Source organism: Uloborus diversus, chromosome 2 (assembly GCF_026930045.1).
Source record: "Uloborus diversus isolate 005 chromosome 2, Udiv.v.3.1, whole genome shotgun sequence".
Lineage (NCBI taxonomy): Eukaryota > Metazoa > Arthropoda > Arachnida > Araneae > Uloboridae > Uloborus > Uloborus diversus.
In genome coordinates, this window is record NC_072732.1 from 159,169,599 (window position 1) to 159,190,973 (window position 21,375).

Sequence of the window (21,375 nt, forward strand, 5' to 3'; positions counted from 1 at the left end):
TCTTTGCTAAACGAAAATCGGGAGCAATAGATAACACTTGCCAAAAAGAAACTTAAAAGCAATTTGTCAACTTTCAATCGTAGGTATTGTATGAGGCGCTTTGGCAACAGGATAAGCATCAAACGCTCTGTATTTTCGTTTACAGATCTTGATTGCTACAAAAGTGATAACATATAGCTTTTAACTGTCATTAAAGAAATAGAATGACAAATTAATGAACGATCCGATGTTCCTTTCTATTCAGATTTCGAACTTTTTTTTATGCAACATTTATTTATTGCCTCAAATGACTGTTAAAATACAATATGATTTTTTTTCTTTGAAAGAAGAAAACAAATTTCGCTTACAAGTTAAATAAAAGAGGATTTAAGCTTGGTACTTGTTAAATATATCTGATAGATGATGAATCCTTGGGTACAATAAAATATCTGTCAGAATAAGTAAATATTAATCTCTGGAAAGTTGATATTTTTACGGTACAGAATACAGATGAATGTCGTGAATAGATAATAGAGAAAGAAACAGGGAATTCTCGCCTGTTCGAACTTCTTTCGCTGTCGTTTTCGACCTGATTAGTTACGTGGACGAAATTACATTGCTTTACTAATCACATAACAAATTTTTCTCGTAACCGAGTTAAAAACAAATTAAATCCGAGGCGTACGAGAGTACATACGATTTGTATCCGGGGTATACTTCAGGCTGTGCTATGAAATAATTAATTCCATGATACAAAAATTTTCTATATTTGAGAAGCAGGAAACATAAATGTTTAAAGCAGTACTACTCTACCATTAACTCAAAAAATGTGATGTAACATTGATATTTCAAGTAAACGTCCGAACAGCAATCTGAAAACGAACTAACTTTTTGACTGTCAAGCCGAAATTGCAACCAGCACAATCGTTGGGACACGAGCTATCAGATATGATAGCCAGTGTCCAGACGGAAACATCACTAACTATCACCCATGATAGCCGAAGTTAAGTTAGAAATCTGAAAAAACGACTATGCAGAAGTATCCATCCAAATTTTAATTTTGAAAAACTTTTCAAAAGCTTGCTGATTAATAAGTTCATGACACATTTTCCATGAAAACCTCCAAAGTCTTTAACTACTTTTAATAACGAATTACTAGCATAAAACTTGGCAAAACGTTTGCGTTTGCAGCAAAGTTTACACTGTCATCATTTTTCCACCTCTTCTTTCTTTCCTAATGTGCTTATATAAATAACTTAAATATTTTTATTCTTAAAACTTCATTAATCATTAGCAGCTGGATTTTCCCAAAATATCTACATTTCAAAAAAGAGAAACGCTAAATGTAGACACCTCATTCAAGTGAGATTCTTGCAATACGGAGATAAAAAAATATATATTTCTAGATCTTTCTTGCTTTTAATAAGGCCTTTCTGTCTAATAACTTTCATGTGGCGTTATGAAATCTTACCTGAGTTTTTAAAAAACGTAAGAAATTCATTTCGGATACCGAAAGCAAAAACTCTTTTACTTCTGCTATTAATAATTCTCCACCGTTACTACAAGCGATATTTTACCCCTTGGCATATTTTTGATATTCTATGTTTAGCGCTACGTCCCACGGGTAAATGTTGGGAAAAAAAAGTTACAGTGTGTGCTTTCTTATGCACATAAAAGAGACGTTTAAAGAAAAACTGTAAAGAAACGGGGTGGAAATTAAAAGACCTGAGCAAACGCAAGGGTTAATTTGTCATTTCCTTCTATAACATTATTTTTTGATCTTCCAGTTTTATTTTCAGTAAGGCAGATGGAAACCGGAAATTAAGGGAATTAAAGGAAAATTTTTTTTTTTTTTTAGTTTCTACTTACGAGAAGAATTTAGTTTGCCAAAGCACTAATTACGCATCTGGCAAATGGGTGTAAACAAAACATTAACTTAAGCACACGTGCATATACGCTCGCCTGTTAATAGGCTTCACCTCTTAAATGGTGATCATTGGAGAAGAACTAATGGAAAAAGACGTTGAATTAATTCTATGGCTAAGATCAGGGGAAGAATTTTCAAACCTATTTAAATTTCTCTTTTTAATGTTATACTTTTTATCTTTTCTAATTTCATCGCTCGTTTCAATTGAAACAAACAGTAAGCTACCATTTCTGAATCTTTTTAGGAGGGTCTTACAAAAATTGTGTCAGTAACAAACGATTTCGAACGGAACCAATTCAGAAAAATCAAAAAGAAATTTTACAGAGCGAAAAGTATTGACTCGGAAAAGAAGCAACTAACCCCTTGAACTGCAATTTATTTTTAGTCAGCACTGCTCTGACAGACGATTTAATTTTCGCAGTTTAAGAGAAAGGGCTTACATAGAAACTAATGAGTTTGCTGATCAAACCATTTCCTATTAGTAAAAAGCAATATTTGTTTCATACATTTATAAGAAAGTTCAGTGTTGTATATACATTTAGAGGATCCTCAACAAATGGTGTCACGCTTTGAGGGGAGAGGGGAGGGGGTGAAATCGTTAGTTTGTGACAAGGGGGTAGAGAAAGTTTCAAGAAGTGTGACATCAGGTGCGGATACGGACTACCATTTGGGGAGGGGGGGGTCGTGCTGTGAAATGAGCCCCCCCCCCAAAAAAAAAACCCTCTACAAATGAATCTACGATTTTGGGTGCGAAAAATTTCTAAAACTGCTTGTTTGTCGATAAAAAATCGGCCAGGAATAATCAGGGTTGGTAAGTTTTTCCCGGGGGCGGAAAAAACCACGGTTTTTACCGCCCGGCAAAAATAGGTTTTTGCCAGTTTTTGCCAAAGTGGCAAAAATAGATTTTGTGTTAACAACTTACGGACAGTTTTTTTTTCCTTTTATATAAAAGTAAAAGCATGAAAAGATTTTGATTAGAGACGTACCGAGTACTCGGTAACTACTCGGTACTCGGCCAATTTGCCGAGTACTCGGTACTCGGCCAAATTCTGATCAGATACTCGGCCAATACCGAGTAGTTGCAAAAAATTGAATATTGTCCAAGACAGATACTAAAATGTCTAAAAAAAGAGCAAGCATTATATTCTGCAATCATTTACAATTAAAATTTATAAGTCAAATTTAAATTTTGAGAGTAATGCAGTTTGTAATGCTTCAATAGAATAAATCTTTATTTTAATGTCCCCAAAGTAAATAAAACTTATTATTAGAAACTATGCAAAAAAGGTAAGTATAGAAAATATGGAATTTTTATATTAAAAATGGATTTTTGCTACAAACAAAATTATACAAATAAATAGTTATAAAAAATATAAAAATACCTTTGCTTAAAATATAAAAGGAAACAAAACAATGCTAAAAGCACAAGGCAGGAACACTGCAGACACGTGTTTTGGCGTTACAAGGAATTGCTTTTTCAATGCACAAAATGGGAGCTCGTGGATTTAAAGGCCTCCAACAAAAGTCGGATTTTTTTGTCAAATGTCTTTATATTCTTTAACTCACATGTTATGCACTGAAAAAGACGTTCCTTGTAACGGGAGGGGAGGGGGCAGAAACACGTGTCTGCAGTGTTCCTGCATATGTTTTATCTGCTTTTAAAAATTATTTATGTTTGGCGGACTAGAACTATGATTGGTATACAGTGAAACCCCTCCTAACAGACACCCCTCTTATGCGGACAATTTTTAATTCCCCAGTGCCGATGCAAATAACATTATTAGGCCCCCGTCCTGCGGACACCTCTCTATTGCGGACTAAAAAAATTGTCCTGTTAGTGTTCGCATTAGAGGAATTTTACTGTTATTTGTTTTAATTCCAACTTGTTTAATCATACCTTTTATTTATTTATTTTTAATTTTAAAAATATTTTTTTTTTGTAAAATTTTTAACACAAACAAAATTGTTTATGTAATGCGTGATTAAATTTCAGCAGGAATTTAGTTTTAAAAACTATTATATGGACCAGGAAGTCTATACTACTATTCCAATAAGTTCAAAATTCATCACTTGTGTGTCGGTGGTTCTTCTTAAAACATAATTGGTACTTGGTAACTCGGCCGAGTAGTGAAAGGCCGAGTACTCGGTAACTCGGTACTCGACCGAGTAGTGAAAGGCCAAGTACTCGGTAACTCGGTACTCGGCGAAAGTGCTACTCGGTACGTCTCTAATTTTGATATAAGGCTTTGCCATTTTTTGTAGAGTGAGCTAGTAGGGCAGGGCGGGGCTAGTTGAGCAATTTTTTCTTCAAGTGATTATAGCTCCTCCACAATAAGTCTCAACAGCTTGTGTGGCATACCGATGGATTCCTTATTTATTCTTCTACAAAAAAGCCCATAGTAATTTATTTCTGACTGATCAAGTTCAAAAGTTACAGCTGTATAAACGAAGAAAGTCAAGTAGGCTCAACTTACCCCATAGGTGAGGTAAGTTGAGCAAGGGTATGGGGCAAATTGAGCAGTTAGAGATTCTAGTCTAACTAAGGTTTCTAGACATGAAATAAAAATTGTATTTGATAATCAACCGTTACTTTATTAATTCTAAGTTAAAAAATAAAACAAAACATAATATTCTTCTAGATATTAAACATAAAAATAGAATCAACAAAAACGCAACATATTTAAAGATTATTTTTTTGGAATAAATTCAGCCTTTCCACTTAAAATCAGATTTTTTCAATTTCAATAAAGATTAAATTAAGAAAAAATATCCATAATGACTAAAACTAATCATCATCGTCATCGGAATTGCAGTTGATGCAAATGAAATGAAGGTCAGTAACTTGGACACATTTTTTTATGTGCCCACTCTTTACAATCTTTGCATTGGATCCACTTCTCTCCTGGTTTGCTGTCAGACCAGAATTCGCTACAAACCAGGCAGATACATTCATCTTTGTCACTTTCATCACTAGACTGAAGTATTTTTTTACTAACACTCTTTTTTTTTTTGTTTTCAATTTTCTTCTTTTGCTTCTTAATTTTTTTACTAGATTTACTTTGTTCTTCTTGCAACGCGTTCTTCTCGGGTGTATCTGTGAGAATTGCAGCTTTTCTCGAGAGAAAAATAAAAGTCACTATCATTTTAAATCACGATGTAAGTTGAGCAACAGTTGCTCAACATACCCCGACCCGAGTATTTGAATTTAAAATGAGGTTATAAAAAAACTGTATTAGTTTAAACAAAATCCATAATAGATATAGAAAATACATAAAATTAATGAAACTTTAACACTTACTTGATTGAAAATGAATAACATTTAACCTGTACAGCAGAAATATAGACAGACAAGATTTTTTTACTTTTCGTTCGTAAAATAAACAAAGCGCACGCGTGCCTTACTCGATCGTAAATTCGCCACTAGCGGTCGCGTAATGTGTTCCCCTCCCGCGCCCTCGCCTTTCCTTCATTTGACGTGTTAGCGTCCGGTGTATAGTTTCGGAGATATTTCGATTGCCCAACTTACCCCTATGCTCAACTAGCCCCGCCCTACCCTATTACTAAAAAGTAGAGTGAATATAGAATGCACATATTGATCAGCTTTTTTTTCTTCTTTTTTAATTCTTCTCTTGGCTATCCATTTTCCCAGTAAGTGAGAAAAAATGCATTATTTCTTTAGTGAGGAAAAGTTAATATTTTTCTATATTCAAGTAAATATTCTGTTATTAATTAAATAGCTTAAAAATCTTAGTTGGATCTGATTAATTAAATATATATATATATATATATATATATATATATATATATATAAATATATATATATATATATAGTTAGAATTCATTCTTTTTATTAATTTACTAAGCTTAAGTAAACATTCTTTGTTTTAGCATTGAAGGAATTGGCTCAATCTGAAAAATTTGTTTTGGCAAACATTTAAAAGCTTAAGTTTTGCAATCCCAACATTTGTTTTTTATTTATTTTTCACCTGATAAAGAAGTAACATGAAAAGACATATCTAAAATATTAAAGTGCATCATTTATATTATATTGTCACTATTTCTTGATTAACACTATAATGCTACTTTATTTGCAATTAGGTTTTTGCCGTTTTTTCCATTTTTGCCGGTTTTTTCCATTTTTGCCATGGTTTTTTCCACTGTCTCGGCAAAAATACCTTTTTGCCGGCAAAAAACCCAACCCTGGGAATAATGCACCTGATAGGGGAAATACATCATTAACTAATTTCATAAACAATGAAAATAAGTAGTATTTCAAAAGTGTACTTTTAAAAATTTTTAATGAATTGAAAAAGTTACTGCAATTGTTTAATTTTATAAATAAATTGTTAGAACGATCATTTAATTGTTTGTAGCCCGTCATTGTCAGTTTGCTCCAGAAAAATCATGACGAACAGAACTCGGGATTTCAACTCAAGTGCTATGATACGTTCATTTAACAAAATTGTTATTTTTGTTTACTATAGTATAGGTTAAGTGGACGAATTACCATAATGATTTACATAGCTGTACATCGGTTAGTCTCCGGGTTTGCGGGTATGATACTGGCTGGTCGAAGAGCCTCCATATACGCTATTGTTGCCTAGAGCGAGTTAAATCTGAATGGCCCTTGGACCTTAACAGATTAATAATCATTACGAACGTAACTATAATCGTAGGATATTGACAACGGGATATTAAAATTTATACTTCTGGTGGGGGCTGTTCGGGCTCTGTTCTTGAATAAAATAATTGAAATGTTGGTAGAATGTTTCCATCTATCGCGTGTTGTCGGAGCTGAAATAGGACTTCGGTGGTTGTTTAAAACGGAAGGCCCTCATTTGGCTTCAAATCGGGTAACGAATCCAACTTAGGCTCGATGATCTAAGTGGCATGTTATGTAAAAATAACAGGAAATAAATAACTGTGGTTTAATTCATGTGAATTACACGCAGTATTGAATTCTGCAGAAAATGGTTAATAGCGGAATGGCTTGAACGACTATCTACTAAAAGGCAATTAATTATTACCCTTATTAGTCCCAACAGGCTGGCATTGGATGATGCAGATGATGATTATGATTTGCAGAGTTAGGACACTCTTAAGAGTAGTTTTTTAAGAGAAGCATAGAGTTGCACATAAATCAGTCTTAGGATTCAATAAAATTATAAAGCTAACAAAAAAATTTAATTAAAAAAATGCATGATCAGCATTTTTTAAAAATTTTTTTTAATAAAGGTTTTTTTTTTAAAAATAAGATTTATTTCCAAACTTGAAGAAAATAAATTACGAGAATAATAAAATACGTTGGAAGTAAAAAAATTTTTTTAGCAGTATTTATACTTAAAAGTCTCTCCCAGCAAAAAAAAAAAAAAAAAAAAAAGAGAGACAAGAAAGGGAAGAGAAAACACGATTTATCTATTTAAATTCCATTAGCGTTTCAGAATTTAGAATATCGTGAAAATAGTTTTTGCGTGCTTTTCACACGAATAGTAGGATCGATCGATAATAAATTTTGGTTAAAAAAAGGCTCATTTGGTGAAATACTTCTAATTTTCCTTCGCCAATATCCTCTTTTCTTTTCTCTGTGTCATGTATAAAGTCAAGAATTACTCTCTTCATTTCGATGTCATTTTTAGATATTGTTAGTACAATGATTTCCTTGAAAGTCAAACAAACTTTTATTCTACCGCGCAAGCTGTGTCAAAAACAAGTTCAGAAAAACAACCTGCATTGCCAAGAAACGAAAAAGTGGAAAAATCAAAAGAAACTTCAAAAAAAAAAAAAAAAAAAACTTTCAAGTCGTGTTAAAAAGAACTAATTATCATCTACAGAGAAATTCCTTCGACTGCAGTTGCAATTTGAGACAAGTTTAAGAACAGACAGCGTGGTCCAAGATGGCGACTGATGAGCATGCCTTGTCAGAAAGGAAAAAAATGAGTAAACAAAGGTTTTGATTCCCCAAAACAAAAGGGGCAGAACGTTACTTCCACGCTTCCGCAAACGAGGTTAAGCATTCGCCCGTTTTTCAAGGGCCCGAAACAAAAGTTCCTGACAAAACCCGTTAGCAGGTTCTGCCGCTTTCGTCTGCGAAGTTTTATTGAAATGTCGCTTGGCTTTTCTTCAAGACACGGACGCTTTGAAGTGAAGCCAAGAGAGCCTGAATGGAAGAACTACCGGCGTTGGTGTGCAGACGAGCTGTGAGACGGTTGAACTTTTTAATCTAAAAATACATCAACGATGAGAACCTAAAAATATATGATTAGCATTCAAAAAATAAGCAGCAGGAAATGATATTTTTTCGTTTTTTGGCGGGATGGTTGGAGGACATCCGCCTGCGCATTTTATACTTCTGATAAAAGGTCAGTTTAGCTGTTGAATTGCGTCTTATATAAAATAACATTTGGAACACTTAAGAAAATTTCCATTTTGCTTTAAATTTTGACAGTTGAGGACGTAGGTCAGTCAAAAAGTTAGTCGCATAACTTCATAAATATGTTCTGTCAAGGACAATTTTGATGACAGTCTGTGATAACTCTTCAGACATGTACCTTCATCATGTGACTAAGCGGCTTCCCAAAGGCAAGTTTAGTTTTTCTAATAATCAGTCGCAAACATGTATCGACAGTTGCAAGTAGCTTCCAAATTGGAAATGCGTGCAAATATTCTATTTTGTGGGCAAAAAGGTGCAACTGCACTGAGGGGGAGAAATTAATGGGCAGTAGCATGAAGTGTATGGTAAAAATGCAATGTCACGTTAAGCTATCGTTAAATGGTGCAACATGTTTGAGAATGGAAGTACAGATATTGACGACGCAGAGCGCGAGGGAAGATCAAGTTTAGGTGGGAAGTGTGGGATCACCTTCCCTGGCCCCTTACCTTTCACCTCCTGACTTTGATGTTTTTGGGCCATTTGAAACGAGAACTTTCAAAGTGACGATACCATTCGGATCTGTAACCCAATAATGGCTATCGGACATTGGACGGGATTTCTTTGCAGAAAGCATCGGAACACTTCTACCACACTTCGACAATTGCTTAAATAACAGAGGTGGTTACGTTAAAAAGTAGATTTTTAATAGAACTTTAAGATAACAATAAAGTTATTGTAAAATTTTAATCCTTTTTTTGTTTTCTTGAGCAGTACAACTAATTTTCTGACTGAACCTCGTACAAGAACTTCCAACAAAAAAAAATAAAATTCATCACAAAATATTTACCTGAAAATAAAGTAATTGAATTGGAAATGTAGTTACAAAGAATATTATTTTTTTCGCTGCTTAACTTATTCGGGGGATGAAAGTAAATTTTCAATGTAAAATAGAAGTACTGAAACGAAATGAAGTAGGCTGAATGGCATAAATTGGAAATCATGTGCGACAAGTAGGCGAAATCTTTCCAAATTTGGCTTCGAAATGAGATGCCAAATCCAGTGTTAACTAGGCGATTTTTTGCGAGTTTCCTAGATAGATCTATGTTAAACCTGAAATCATTGTGGAGGATTCCTGTTGACTATGTCTCGTAAAAGTGCTTTCTCTGCATGGGTTCGCACCAAACTTAGCAGTAGAGTTTATTTAAAGGATTTCTCTCCTCATCCTAAGGAACTTTTATATTGAATTTTCATTCTTTTTATGCAGTCCATTTAGTTATTGTAACTGTAATTTCCGATTTCCGACGTCAACAAAAATATTGAACTACACCATCCATCACGGTTGTAAAAAAGGAAAATTAAAAATAAAATCAACTTCTAACCAACGTACATTAACCGTTGCCTCCCCTACCGCCCATCTCAGTTTTAGGTTTAAATTCATTCAGCAAGTGATTAAAATTTTAGATAAGCTTATGAAAGCTAACTTTCATCTATTGCTTAAGCAGAACATCAACAAAAGTAAACATTAACTTCCGCTTAGCAATGCTGACATTAACGCTCAAGAATTTTTTAAGGAATATTTTTAATTTGACTGCAGAAATGCAGTAATTTATTGTTACCTATTTATACTTCTTACAACAACTTCTCTCCCCCCTCCCCTATATTTTTAATATTTTTGTTATTATTTTGTGATGAAATCAGCTTTAAAGTTTTGATTATTGCATAACAACCGGTCAGAGTTAAAATTTTAGATTCGCTAGAAATAATTTCTTCTTCTTATCTCTTTCTTGTTTTCTCATATAAACTTAATAATAACAATCCATCAGTATGCCTATTTTTCTTTCTCCGTAAAAAGATTTCTTGTCTTTTGTTGGGTAATGAATTACTATTTTCCTTTCACTTCTGCTTTTAGAGGTATGATACAATAGACCAAAGCGACCTATTGTATCATAACTCATGGCCAGCCTTTTTCACTTTTCAAACCGATCTCTCCTTGTCCTTCTGAATCTTTCTACTTTCACCAGCTTTTTATTTCGCCCATTTTCTCCATAGGAGAGTTTTGAAGGTGTGGTCGAGTTATTTTCCACCCTATATAACCATTTTCTTCTGTTCAGAGTACCTGTAATTTCCTTGCCCTCTGCTTTTGTTGTTTCAAATCAAGCCACACGATTCGTACTTGTCTTTCGACCTCCAATTTTTTTTTTCATTCACTCTTTCTCTTTCCTTTAGTTTCATTTAGTCAAAACTTCGGCTGACTTTTCTTTCATTCACAAACTAGACAAATATTTTTTTCACTCTTTTTTTAAACTTTAAAAGACTTAGAACATATAAGATTGCTGCTATGATATATCAGTGACGATATATCTTCGGCTGAGTCCTACAACTAGGTAACTGCAAATTTGGAATAGCATTTATGGTTAACCTGTTTTTTTTTCTTTTTTTTTGGCGCAAATATTTTTATTTCAGCAACGAACACAACTTTGGTTGAATATTTTTGTTAGAAAGTAGAAATAAATACTTCTAATTAAAATAAGATTTAGAAATGGTAGATCAATAAAATTTAAAACACGTCTTCACATACCTCAAAAAATCGTTACAAGAAAAAAAAAAAAAAAACGAACATTAAACATGTTGCGTTTTCTTCGAAGCAGAATGAAAAAAAAAAGAACTGCATTGAAACTGCTTTCACGCAATTATTTTTACTTCACAAACAAAAAGAACTTTTATTTCTAAAGCTTTACTAATTTTCCGGGATCTTACTTCTACATCTAAAAGTGCATCAAACCAAACAGTGTATAGAATTGTATGTTCTACATGGTGAGTTCTTGTCCTGAAGCTTTTGCAGTTTTTTTTTTTTATATTAAAAAAAATAATAAATAGGTTTGCTGTTTGAAGTCAGAACGCGGCACAATTCTTCAAAAATTTTTGTTCAATCGAATGAATTAAAATTAATTCAGCGTACAGACACAAAAATGTATCATAAAACATTGAAAAACACCGAATTACCCATTTTCCTGTTTCATCAAATTTACAACCTTGTTACGCATTTCAAAATAAAGTAGCCCAATATTCAATGATTTTCACTGCCAGCACAATATTAGCAACCTTGAAGTTGAAATATTCAGCCAATGACACTCCATTTTAAAGTCAAACGATTTTTCTTCCGATTTTCTGAAGAAAACAGTGTGGGTTTAATAGCTCGGATAATGTATCAATTTAAATGCTGTCAAATTGAAGAGGGGGAAAAACAGTAAAGAATGTTTACTTTTAGAACACACAGAAAGAACACTGCGAAATTCCTGATTCACATCCAAAACCGAAGAAAAAGAAAAGTTTCAAAACTTTTCTTGGGATCAGCGGAATACTAAACCAGTGAAAACAAATAAAATTAAGGACAAAACCGAAATGGAAAAAGATTGCCTGGAGAATACATTGCTTGAATCAGTGTGTTTTTGTTTGGGTTGATTTTGTTTAATGCTTTTTTGATCAACGGAAGAAATAATTATTCTTAAATTTAAGCCAATTTTAAATTCCAACAATAATTTTGCAACAAATTATTTACATAATATTAACAGCTAAGAGATAGAGAGGGAGGGAGGTGTATCATGAGGAGTTACCAAGAAAGTCCATTTTTGTTTCTGATCTTAATTAATAAATAAATAAAATAAAATAAATAAATAAAAAATAAATTTAAAAGTAAAAGCTTGCTTCAACTTGCTCCTGTTTCTGAACAACAAAAATTAAAGGACGACAAAATTATGAGGGACACAAAAATCATATGAAATTTCAAACAACTCTGGAATCTGAAAGTAGTTTGGATACATCATCTTTTAAGCTCTTTGCTATAAGTTCGTTATTTTTTCGTGCATATAATATGCAACACCTCAAACATATTTTCACACGGATATTACAGTTAAATTATTACAATTCTTCCTCACGTCATTAATGACACATTAAAATAAATTTAATTATGATAATAATTTATTTATTTACTTACTGAGATTAACAATAGCATAATATAATTCAAATTCTCGTAGCATATAATATGCAATACCACAAACATATTTTCACACGCATATTACAGTTAAATTATTATAATTCTTCCTCACGTCATTAATGACACATTAAGGTAAATTTAATTATGATAATAATTTATTTATTTACTTACTGAGTTTAACAATAGCATAACATAATTCAAATTCTCGTAGCAACGATAGTGTACAGCACAATACAACTGTGCAATAGTAACAAAATAGTCAAATGACTAATGGAGACATTAATAAATTTTTATCCACTTATGGACAGAGGGAGAAAAAACAAATAGGTCGTATTCTTTAGTTTAAAACAGGAAATTTCGATTCAAAACTAAAGTATCTCCAACTTTTTCCGTCATTGATTGTGTTTCATGCCCTTTCATTGGTAAGATTTACGCTACTTTACTGTTACATATTAGTTTTAAAAAATAAAAGAGGGTTTGAGTTTCCGACTGATTTGGCGGTGTTTTACCATTGATTGTAGATTTTTTCCAAGCAAATATGAGTCAGTGAGAAGCTAAGGGATGCAAGTGGACTATTATAAGTTTCGAGTAAAACGTGTTTAAAGATCAGATCCTAGGTAGGCTTTCATTGAATTTTTTTTTCTAAATCATGCTGTACAGCAGCACCTACCAGGGCTACTAGTGCAATCTCTTGCCCCAAGACAGAGGAGAGATTCACCTAACATTTGTACTGGTTATCTTCAAATTTTTAATTTTACCACTTACATCCTTTTGCTTCTCACTGTCTCATTTGTATATTAAAAACAAGCAAAACACAGTTCAATCTTTAGTTATAGAATGATAAAAAGCGCTTTGGAAGCAAAGCCTGTTTCATAATCTTTTTACTGAAAATTATAGAACCTAAAATAGAAACTCAATTGGAAGCGGAAAAAATACACTTAAGGAAGAGATAAAATTTGAGCGAAAACAAAAATTTGGATGTTTAAGGGACACTATAAATACATCATATCATTCAACTCATATTGTTACGAGTGTATAGGCAGCTGCTAGACGTGGAAAACATAACTATGCCAAATTATCAGAAGAAATATTGCCGCTAGCAAATGCGATAAAACTACAAACTTATATGAAGACATGCTTTGATACTATAGATCACGTTTTATGGAAGTTCCAGAAAAAAAAAAAAAAAAAAAAAAAAACGGACGTTCGTTTTGGTCGCAGGGGATGACATCAATACCATGGTTATTTATGGATAATTTTTAAAGGGAATTGACTCTCTTGCAGTCTATCGTGCGATAAAGGCTTTTTCTGTGTTTTTTTTTTTTTTTTTGGAAACATTGATTTTTTTATACCACGGGTGTTAATTAAATTTACTACATGGGTGTCCCCACCCTCGAGTAATGACGTACACCTTCACCAAATACCATGGAACCTCCCTCCAAGAACGAGACCCCTAAAAATGCCTCCTTAAAATTTGTATGGCGCAGAATTTGTGCCACGATCTCCACTTTGGTGGGCACCTCTACTTTAATATAGTTTAAAAATATTATAATATATTATCTTTAACTAAATAACAGTAAATAATGGGAACACCCACACGCACAACCAAATGCTATTTTCAAAGAAATGCACTTATCAAATGGTTGCGAAACAAATGTTATGACTGCATCACTGCGAAACTTAACGGAAAAAGTTATAATCAACTAAAAAAACTGCGAGAAAATGATTAGATTTCGTTTTTTCTTTAAACGTATACAAAATTTGAAACACATATTTAGACCCCCCCCCCCCTCAATACGAAATACAAACAGTTGTTTTGCAGGTGAGTGTTTACCATACTTTTGAATAGCAATAACTGGTATTACAACTGAACAAACGAACGCACTGATTGCACTGAAAACGTCTCCGGTGTACGACTAGGTAGGAAAACAAAACTCCGATTCCTTGTAAAAATCGGTGCGCGGCAAATTTCCTTTCTAAAGTCAGCTATTACCTTAGGAATTCGACGGTAAACATCGTGGGTGTAACAATAATACCTTTATTTAAATGCTATAAAAAGAAGAAGAAAATCAGAGAGAAGGGGGGGGGGATCTTTTTAGTTTGGCTCAAAAGAACGCGCCGAATCCTCGAACTAAAGAGAAAAATAGAGTATTTTTAAACTTCCTTTCAATTCGGCAGAAAAATCAAGGAGTAAAAATAAACAAAGTGAAAAACAAAGGGAGTAAGGGGGGAACGAGAGAAAAGATCGTCTGCCGAATAAAACGCGGACCAGTGACCTTCTCTTTCCGCCCTACCCTTTCGTTCCTTTCATCCTTCCCTAAACGTGTTCACCTGAAGACGAGGAAAGCAGAGAAGTTTTCTTGCGTAAGACGCGCCCGAGTGTAAACGCTCCTTTTGCCAAAAGAGAAAAAGAGAAGCAGCAGCAACTTTAGAAAGGAATCTGGCAACAACCCTGTCAACGCGTAACTATGGGATTTCGTATTCGATTAGAAGAGCCTTGAAAATGGGCGTGTGGTTTGAAATATCGAATTTTCCTTCATCCAACTGTATCGAATTTTTATGTCTTTCGTGGTATACATGCGTCTGTAGTTATTCAAAGTTTGGAAAATCAAGTTAACTAACGAAAACAGAATTCTAAAGAACTGAAAGATCGCATGTTCCAAATTGAACTCGATATTTTGAAATGTTTTTGCATGTCTGAATTGAAAAAGGAATTTTCGAAATTCAATACTGACCTGTCATATGCTGTTACAACTCTCAGACACATGAAATGGAGAACTATTTTGACAGATATTCCTTTTATTGTTTAAACCTAAGCGATATTCACTATGGCTCCTGTTAAGGCAAAGTACGGTTTTTATTTTAATTTACTTATTTTATTTTATAAGTAATGCCTTTTACTGAACATTGATACACAAACTCCAAAAGTTGTTTACGAGTTTAGTTGGAGCAGATTTAGGAATAAAGAATTTTACAACGGTTCCCTATTTCGGGAACTTACTGAATTCAATCTCCTTCTTAGATCACATGGTTTGTTATTGATCTTTAAGCATTTTCACGGCGAAAACCCCCCTTTTTGCAACAAATAAGCAAAACACAAGTAATGCACAAATGCAAATGCACGCATACACAAATATAAGACTCAAGATTTATTAAAATGAAGTTGATCAGAAATAAATAGAGCATTTTTAAATGTATAAGGTAAGAGAATTTGTGAGTGCTATTAAAAATGCTTAGCAAAATTCATAAAAACATGTAAAGGGGTCGAAAAAAACTCCCCTCTTCTAAACATAATCAAACCTTTTTGAATTCAAAGCTAAATCACCGAGCGAAAAAGTAAAGGAAAAAAAAAAAGAGGAAAAAAATCGTTCTTCCGAAAAATTAATGATGAAAGCCACCATTACATAATTTTATAGTCAAATGAAATTATTTGAGATCTTTTCCTTCAAGGAGAAGAAAATGTTCTTCTACATAAACATACGACATTATTAATCTTAGTAAATATTAATAGAGCCTTCAAAACTTAAACAAATTAGGTACCTATATGCAAACGGGTAACAACCAAAAATAAACTTTAGAGACAACTAAAATAAATAGAAGTAGAAACGTTCTCATGGTAAACTCTGTTATACACAGGGCTGTGGAGTCGGAGTCGAAGTCGGACTGATTTTGTGGTAAAGGAGTTGGAGTCGTTAGAAAGCATGCCGACTCCGGGATTATTTTTTTCTTTCATTTTCAGACTTTCCTTGCATTTTTCAAAAACTGACTACCAATTGAAATGTTAGGCAACACAACATGTATAAAAAGCTACTAATGAAAAAATAACTGCCATTATGGCAATCAGCTAGCTTGAGTGCTTACCGAACTTTCTGTAGCCGTCCCCTAGTTTGCTTGTTTTTTAACTTAAATAATAGTAACTGTCAGCAAACGGTTTTGTTGCCTAACATTTTCAAGTAATCACTTTCAAATAAAAATAGAAATATAGTGTTTTGTTCGATATAAGTTATAAAATAGTAAAAGGAACGTAACAATTTAGTAAATTGCGGCCCGTAGCTCAGGTGGAAACTTTTGAGGGTGATCGGCAAATTCAAATAAGGTCTGGCGCAAAAGCACGAATCCAAAAGATCCGATGAAGTAATCTGTTTTTTTTTCCTTTATTAAGACTATTTCTATAAAGCTTGGTTCTCACTAAAAAGTATGGAACAAAATAAGTGTAAATAATTTTTTGATTGCAACATTCAATAATTGCAGTTAATCTTAAAATCTTCATATTAATCTTTCTAAAGTAGCCAATAAAATTCAAAAATATAGGTATAGTAAAAGCTATTCGTACAAATTTGTATACTGCCGTATTTTGTGTAGAATTAGCTGCTAACGTATGTGCCTTATTTTTGTTGAAATTTTATTGATGAAATATAATTTAAAATATATTCGGGAAAATTTTAACAATTAAAATATTTATATTTTTTATAAACTCTGAAATTAACTTTTGGTGTCACCTTACCAGATGGGTCTTACCCGGGCCAAACCACCCCCTCTCAAGAACTAGGACTTTGAAAAACAGCTTTTTTTCTCTCCAGTTACAGCTTTCAAAAATTGAAAGCACACGATTTGATCAATATCTACTTGTTAAACAATAAAGGAGGGGGGGGGGGAATTACAGCTAATCCTTTTCATTTTTTAAAAGAATTTTTAAGTCATTTCACTTTTAAACTTGTAACTATTGGAAAATTTAATTTTTAAATTGAATTTCTAACGTTGTCTGCTTCTTGGGTTTACAATAAAAAACAAAATGCGAAATTTTCATAAAAAAGAATTAATATTTCAATCTCTGTTTAGAGGTTTTCCCCCTTCCCCTAAAGAGAGAGAGAGAGAGGGAATTGAAAAAAGTACATTAAATTTAAAAAAAAAAAAAAATCAGGGATCGGAGTCGGCGTTTCAAAATCCATGAGTCGGAGTCGGTTATTTTCCTTCCGACTCCGCAGCCCTGGTTATACAGCATGATTTAGAAAAACTGTTCAGTAAAAAGCCTTACCTTTATTTTTTTACTCAAAACTTCAGTTTTGTCACTTCGATTCCTTTGCTTCTCGCTACCTCAATTATCTTATCTAGTTTACTAAGTTACGATTTTGAAGAAATATTTTTTTCGGATTTTGAAATTCAAGACCAAAATATCGAGCATAAAGTAAAAAATAATTTTTTCTTAGAGATACACTCATATAGCCGATCATTGGGCGACTGAGCCGGGGGGAGTAAAGGATTTAAAAGAAGGAACGGCTATTCATAGACGCCAAATGTTTTGCAGGAATTCTGCAGAGTTTTAAACTCTGCAGATGTTCAAAATTGTATCTTGATGTTAAAAACACATTATTTTCCTTAAAGGGAAAAGATTTGTTAAATTTCATTCGACGATAAAATATGTGATTTTAATTTGCTTTTATCATTGGTTTTTCAAAATCAATGCTCATACTTATTAACAAGCAAAATATTTGAGGTACGTTAAGACTTTCGAAAATTTGTTAAAAAATTGAAAACTCAAGTCCTTGAAAAATTAAGATTATCAAATGAAAATACCTTTTAATTAACAAAATGCACTATAACAAATTGCTTTTACTCCATTTTGCAAAAGATAACTCAAAACCTTCGATGACGTAACTTAAAAATAAGCGGAATATCCCGCCAGCTATTTCCCAGTATTACAAGTGGGGGAAATTTGATATCAAGAAATCGATATATTTTATAGCGACAATAGAAGCTCTTCCGATATTACCCAGATGCATGCGGCGTTTTGTTATACAATCTAAAAGGAAGTAACAACGAAAGCAAAGGAGAAAGGCCATACGTTCTTCCCTCCTAATGTAGCAGATGCCATTAAAGAGTTGTATTATGCCACAGCCGGATATTCCAGATGCAAATTTCGGTTCACAATAAGGATGAAATAACGCACAGTCGCTCGAATTTTCCAGAAAAATCACGTAAATTATCCAGATATTTTTCAAGAAAATCGTGCAGGCAGACTCCACTGTGTGGTTTGAATTTTAATTCTCAAATTCAACTAGTGGAGAATATTAAGCGCTGGGATAGTATTTCGCTTTATATCCATAAGATGGCGGTAGTGTCGAATGGCAGAACCGCTTACGAATCGACCGAATAGGTTTCTCTAAAAAGTAATTTAAATTATAGCATAACTACTGTTATAGGTAAGGGAAGATAAAAGCTACGTATTAAACGAAATGTCTAAATGGTGCATCTCTGATGCGCATTTAGGAAATCTATGTCATCCAGTTTTGTTAAAACAGTTTATATATAGATATTATTTTTTCGGGTGGTTGAAAACGAAACATCGTTCAAAAAACATTCAACCGAAAATCGTTTATAAAAAATGCATCAAAAATGCCCTGAAAATTAATATTTTAAAGAAAAACAAATACAAAAGGGGAAGAAAGTGAGGTAGCAGGAAATAATGGGAAATCCTCCCGTTAATTCTAATAATTTTCTGAATCTTAGTATGACAGCATTAAAATCTATAAATGGGCAGATTTTATTAAGAAAATTGTTTCAGCGTTTGGCAGTCGTGTTGTTACCACAGCAACGTGACGTCACTTAATTCCCTGAAGGATGCAAATGAAATGTAATGAAAAGACAGTTTTACTAGAGATATGATGAATTATCTTAACAAGAGCGCTGTGGATAAAACGGGATAAGGGGAGAAAAAAGGAAAAGAAAAGAAAACATACTTCCTGGCACACACAGAGACAGTTTAACACTTATAATAACTGTATGAACTGATTACAAGGGAGAACAAGAGAAATACATTTACACATTTTCCACGAAAGTAATTAAACGCTTTTTTTTTGTTTTGCTTATGATGCATATTATTATCCTTGGAAAAAACGAATATTAATTTCCCGAATGTAATAATGTATTTTGTTCCCTTTGCCTTATTATGTAGTCATTACGTTAAAAAAAAAAGAAACAAAAAGGCCATTTTTGTGATTTAACACAAATTTAGAGAAGTATTGCACTTCAGAACGATGCAGTGCAATTCAGTTTATAGTTTGTCAATTAGCAAGAAAACAACACTTGGCAGCAGTGCATTTCTACATTTTTTACTAGGGAAGATGGGGACTGATAGGCGCTAAAATAATTGTCTGTTCAGGTTTGAATGCCCTTGCCAAAATTCGGATTACGGAAACTCGGATTATACTCTACTGTATATAACAAGGTACTATTTTTTCAGTACTGAAGACAGAATTTTTATTAAAAAAAAAAAAAAAACGGGGGAAGGGTTTTTGTCTTTCAAATCGTCGCTAAAAAGACGAATAGGCGTGTCTCACTTTTAAGCATTTTGCAGAAAACCGATTTAAAGATTTCCAGTTTACTGTATCGCTTGAGAACCGCCACCAGTGTGAGGGACTGTAACTTTTTTACTGTTTATTGTAGATATACATACGCCCATTGGTCATATTATGTGGTGGTCATAACTAATTTTTCCATATTTTTGAGATACGCCCATTTTTCTTTTTAGCGACGAAATAAAAACTTTTAAATTGCTATTTAAAGTAAGAGATCTTTTAATGAAGAGGCTGAAATACGTCTACCGTCGTTTTGTTTTCAAATATAGAATTCCAAAAGTGGTCCAGAAAAGTGGCACCGTGAATGTATTATTTATCGGAAACTCAGCCCTTCAGCAAACTTTTCTCTATCCGGAACTACTGCATTCCGTTGTTCTTCCTTTGTTGATGGTTTCCGTAGGTCCCTGAATGAATATTGAGGGTTATTGGAGTTAAGATATGATAATGGAGATTCTAATCATTTTTTTACTTTCCTATTTCAGGGAGGACCTAATCCGAAGAGTAGCAAGTCAAGTCTTAATAAATAGCAGGAGGAAGTATGCCACAACCTCATCCCTCATTGAAAACGACCGCTTGTTCCATCGAAAACCGGTCGTTTAGGAAAGTAATTGGAGAATCCTTGAAGGTCAAGATGGAAAAATCACCAATTCAAATATTATGGGAAGTAAAAATTATAAAAACGAAGTTGAAAAGGCACAAAATTTGAGCTAAGATCTAGAAATAAAACCTTACAATTTTTGTGGTTTTTAAAATTAGTTGTTTATTATTTCTACTTTTGACCACAAAGGTATTTACGTATTTATTTCTTGGCAAAAGTGATCCAATCACAGGATTGTCACGACTTAAATACAATAATTGGGCAATTCTGTAGATTCAGATTTGGTAGCTTCAAATTAAAGAATTTTCCCGAAATCTGCAAAATCTTTGGAGAATTCACACAGGTATCACAATCTTTTTCCTGCGGAAATGTCGAGCTTTGAGCCGAATAAGCTTCAGTTGCGGAGAATTAAGATCTATTTCTATTTTTTGAAAAAAATCTGCAGAAATTTTGAAGATACCTGCAGAAAATCTGCAGAATAACTCAAGTTTTGAAACTTCAAGTCTCGATAACCCTATGATTAGCTCCCTTTTGCTCAAACAACAATATATCATCGTGTTTGTAATATTTTCATATAAATTTTTAGAAATAATTTATAGGAAACTCGATGAAAGTAAGTTAAGCCAAGTCGGATCTGAGACAGTATCAAAATGTTTCTCTACATTTTTTTTTGGAAGTTATATTTGAAACTTTTTCCTTGAAGAGTAATACTTACAAGCAGAAGAACAGACGAATTCATACTTGCAAATTCCTAAATTGCTAATTCCAGCAGAGTAATTAACCGCGAAAGGAACTTAAACTTTAAAAATATTGCCTTAAAATCCTCCGTGATAGGGCGGCTCACTTTCAAATCTGAGGAATTAAAGAGATTCCCTTTTCCCCGTAATCAAGCTCTCTACGAGAGAATGATTTCTTACTTTTCGGACTGAAGACGTTAACACGACACCCTGATATTTTGCAACTTATCTCTTTCAAAGTAAAACTGTCACGATGTCCATTAAATAGTTTTGGTTGGCTTCCAGTTATATAAATCCTCCTAACTGGAGGCGAAATATTTCCTCCCACAGTTCCGAGAAATTAGGAGTGATAAGATTAAAGACCTCGTTTTATCACCAGCACTTAGAGGGAAACATAAAACTATTCTTTGTAGAC

General features: G+C 33.2%; 1 protein-coding gene across 1 annotated transcript in view; it reads right to left on the bottom strand.

Moving 5' to 3' along the window:
* Window positions 1-21,375, bottom strand: part of LOC129216627 (teneurin-m-like) — a 117,646-nt gene that overhangs the window by 76,329 nt on the left and 19,942 nt on the right. The window lies entirely within an intron of this gene.